Below are 4,229 nucleotides of genomic sequence, written 5' to 3'. Positions count from 1 at the left end.
TACAGCAGAGATATTTGCTAGACGGAAACCCTTCGTAGTGCATAAATATAGCATAAATCTCTTATAATGTTGCACTAATCCAAATGAAAAACAAATTCGAAGGCGACCTCTACACTGCAACCAAAATTTAATACGAATTTTGTTGCGGTACTGGGTACTATGGCATTTTTTTGGCTAAAGTCACCGTACATAGTACTGTTGCAGGAGTTGTGGTAGGCTGCGTTGGATACGGTCAATGATTTGTTGCGTAACGAAAACGAATTGTGTTGGTCACCTAGTGGTTTATGAAAAAGAGTACAGTTGGATTTGCATCAACTGATTCTTTGCCTCGAAGGAAACTAGATGCAACACGTAGTTTTCCAAATGTTAGAAGTAACTGTTGAAAAATACTCAAGGATAAGAGTGACATGTGTGTACAACTAGGCTTTTGCATTTCCAACAGGAATGAAGACTGTGCCAACCTGTGGGCTCTCCCTTACACAGGCATGTAATACAACAATTATCCACCATGTTGGCTTCACGTGGATTTTGAACATAAACATATACATAAATATACCTGACTGCAATGCACTCGAATGAAATACAGACAGGAAAAAAAATCAGCTCAATGCACGCCAGGGACGAGTAAAGGTATATCTCATTAGGAAGGAAAACTCGGGATACAATGAGAGTGATTCTCGATACGAAGATTGCTGCTGAACCAACCTAAATGTCAAAAACCGCCAGCTACAGGAGCTAGCTTTGAGAGAGTTTTTTGTCTGCGGGGTGCCAAATGCCAACAGACAAGCGAGAGAGGGAAACGCAGAGGCCTATACAGTAGATGAGAGAAGGCCGAGGTATCTCCCGCTTCACGAGTTCTGTCATCTTGGGTGCTGCCATCTACGGTGGTATGGTTGCATATGAAATCACAAAAGTTATAGCCCTTTTCTTAAATGAAAGCTTTGTGTTCGAGTCACTCTTCTAGGATTCTCACTCTTGTTGCATGGAAACTATAGCGTAAGTTTGAAAATCTACGTTTTCAGCTTTGGCCACGTGTTGACTGAGGGGGTCAATATCATTCAATACCTGTGTCTAGGGATGAAAAATGGTATTACTAGCGTTAATTACCAAAACCACAAGTGCCTGTAACACTCATTGCTCGTGAAGTAGACTCGATAAAAGTTCAAAACTCTGTGTTTGCTTAAACGTCATGTATTGCGTCGTATGTAATGTAAAAAGAAGTTGGAAGGTTTTGTACAACCCGGCCGGTGAGTGTCGATATTCAATGTTCTGGTACACTGGGAATCGCTAAGGAAACATGGGTGACAGATCTCAATTTGTTCAGTTTTCCAAAATCAGAACCTTTGCTGTCGTGATTCATGTGGGGCAGTACGCTAAGGGCACACTGACGAGTGTATAGGTATATGGAGACTTGGGTATGCTGCACAACACATATTGTTATCTTAAAAAAAAATAATTCGAATGTAGCATCACAACAAATGTTGCATTCTTTCATGTTAGTTTTCAAATCATACAAAACAACTACTGCAGAAAACGAGTCACAGATGTTGTCGACATTGCCAGTCCAACAATACTTGAGAAAATGGAATTTCGAAATGGTAAACAAACCGAAGAAGGCAGTTTAACCCCCCACTAGTGAGCGTACCGCCGATACAAGCTTCTCTACACAAGAAATAGTTTTTGTAGCACTTGGCAATTAATGGCAATGACCAAAAAATTTACAGAGAAAACCATTGGGTTGGTCACTCACTTTTCACAATCAGAAAGGAAAATGCCAATTACACGAGTCAAAGGTATTTCAGCTAAAGTGTGTATTCCGTGAGAGAGCCACTCTACTTGTCGTCGCCAATTGAAATAAAAATAGAAAACAAATTCTGTTATCGCACTAAAGAACTCAAAAAACGAAAAGACGTTGAGTGAAGGCCAATCGTGGTAAAGGAATACGTAGCATTAGAGAGGACATTTGCAACCGACAGACAAACGTAAAGAGAGTGACGTACTAATAAAGAGAACGAAAGCGAGTCACTCACCGCCGGCAAAGTGGCGAAAAATTTTCGCATTCACCTTGATGTACATTGCGGGATTATCGCAAACAAAGGCTTCCGTTTCCGGCAGTCGTATAATGTCCTCCCAATTGGCAACCATGAAAATCATTGACACTCTCCGCAAACTCGGCAGGTTGAACGTTTTCGACCAGAAGTACAGAGACATGGCATTGCACACGGCCAGTCTGTCGGTGATGACTCGCTCGAAGTCACGCAGTAGATTCACGTTTTATTCAAGGGTGGCTAGTTCGCACACTCGAAACCGCCGTCTTGATCGTCCAGGTTCATTCCGCGAAATACTGATGTGTGCTGGGCACCGAAGCCAAGTAAAAGTTTGGGAGTATCTATTGCAACTTTGCAAGGTAACCGGGTCTTTTTTCTCCCATTAAATTACACAAGGTTATTACCAATTTTAGGTTTAAAAAGATAAAAAGAAAACTATCCTCTATTAAGCTAAAACTCCAGTCAAAACAAAAACAATATGCCAAAACGTTGGCCTAGGCCACGGAACAAGTCGCATTAAATAAACATTCATTGTATTATTACTATTTTGGACGTTCAGGCCCAACAGCTGGACATTCAGGCCGCATAGAAAGTAGGGCCTCAACGCCAGGGCCTGAACACCGGGGCCTGAACGTCCATGACCCAACAAGGACGACCAGAAATCGCCAGTTCTAAGATAAAACAGCAGAAAATTGTTGTTTTGATTTGGGTCCCTGGTGTTCAAAGTTGGAATCAAGGGCTGGGTATGTCTCGCTTTCAATCGTCATTTTTTTAGTCGCATGGTTTCTCCCGGCTTCGTTTCTTAGAACTGGCAATGTGGGGTCTCAGGTCCAGTTCCCGAAATCTGGCAACTTTTCAGAAAGGTACACTGGGATAGTCATTTTTTCCTGAAGAAGCTTATGGAGCGATAATCCTCCTTCTTCTCATCCTCCGTGGCGATACAACCGACTCTGTAGCGGGATGCAGCAAAGATCCCTTCAGCCTGACTGGCGAGTGGCGAGCGGTAGCCCGAAATACGTATACAATATCAAACTGTTGCTGAAGCTGCCTTTCTTTTTTTTTTTAGTTCAATAAAGGCATTTTATTCTCCAACGTCGAATGAGCCAAATGCCGAAATGAAACCTGGTGATTGGTAAGCAACTTTCAGCTTAAACCAAAAAAAATTTCATGAATGTAGGCCAAACAAAAAAGTAATGTCGTTTGTCTACTGTTTTCGTACATTTTAACATTCAGCACAGTTGGCGGATCAAAGGTTGCAGGAAACAAAGTCTTCATCGTCTATTTCGTTGATGTCAATTACTGATGTGTGGATTTTTAACGTGCTTTCCTGTATTAACGGATGCAGTTGGAAAATTTGACTAATTAGTTGACACTTTCTCTTGGTCTTGCTGGTTAAAAACATTTCTGGGCAAAACGAATAGTCAGAGACGAAGTAAATCTTGGACCTGTCTGGGTAAAATGAACCGCTGTCGAGGTTTTGTCAAATTTCGTCGACGCAAAGTTTTCTCGGGTGGATATACCCTTTTTTCTAGAGACCAGTAAAACATAGTACGTCGTCTTGGTAGGCGAAAAATAAATTCAATAATAGAGCAAAAGTAAGTAAAAAACTTATTTTTAACCGTTGTAATTAACAAGAAGCTTCTTGCAAAAAAAGGCTTGTTCTAAAACCACAATTTCACTGCTTCTAGACAAATTGAAAGCGTCAGTAGTGTGCGTTAGAAAATGACAAGGACACGCGTAAAAACCAGTATTACATCTTTTTTACACTGGACGCAGTCAATTGGTAAATCAGAACTTTCTAGAAGCGTAACGTAACTCTGTAACAACAAATGTACGCCGATAGCAATTAAGAATTGGCAAAATCAAGCATCATAGGAAAAAGAAATTTCTAAATGTTAACCTTGAAATTTCCAATGGCGTAAGGTGTTGAATGTTTTGAAGACTGGTACGTCTTTACAACTGCTTAGTCAGTCGACGCTATTGTATTCCGTGAAGAAGGCAGTAGGTCAGGCATTTGTTGGTGTCAATCATGAAAACATTCACAAATTTTTTTTTTTTCAAAAACAAAATTACGTATAATGAGGCTTTAACGAATGTATTTTCGGTTTAGTAAGTTTTGTTGTACATATTTGTGCAATCTTTACTTCATTGTAGTTACGCTGCTATCCGTACCTGATGTTC

At 40.6% G+C, this 4,229-nt stretch overlaps 1 long non-coding RNA gene across 1 annotated transcript; it reads left to right on the top strand.

Annotated features, from left to right (window-relative positions):
- Window positions 1-2,901: 2,901 nt before the first annotated feature.
- Window positions 2,902-3,452, top strand: LOC124342258. The gene is made up of 2 exons (XR_006918735.1): window positions 2,902-3,051; window positions 3,115-3,452. It is a non-coding gene; the product is annotated as an uncharacterized LOC124342258 (long non-coding RNA).
- The last annotated feature ends 777 nt before the right edge of the window (window positions 3,453-4,229 follow it).

The sequence above is a fragment of the Daphnia pulicaria genome, chromosome 6 (assembly GCF_021234035.1).
Source record: "Daphnia pulicaria isolate SC F1-1A chromosome 6, SC_F0-13Bv2, whole genome shotgun sequence".
In the NCBI taxonomy this organism is placed as follows: domain Eukaryota; kingdom Metazoa; phylum Arthropoda; class Branchiopoda; order Diplostraca; family Daphniidae; genus Daphnia; species Daphnia pulicaria.
This window is presented reverse-complemented; position numbering and strand designations above follow the sequence as displayed.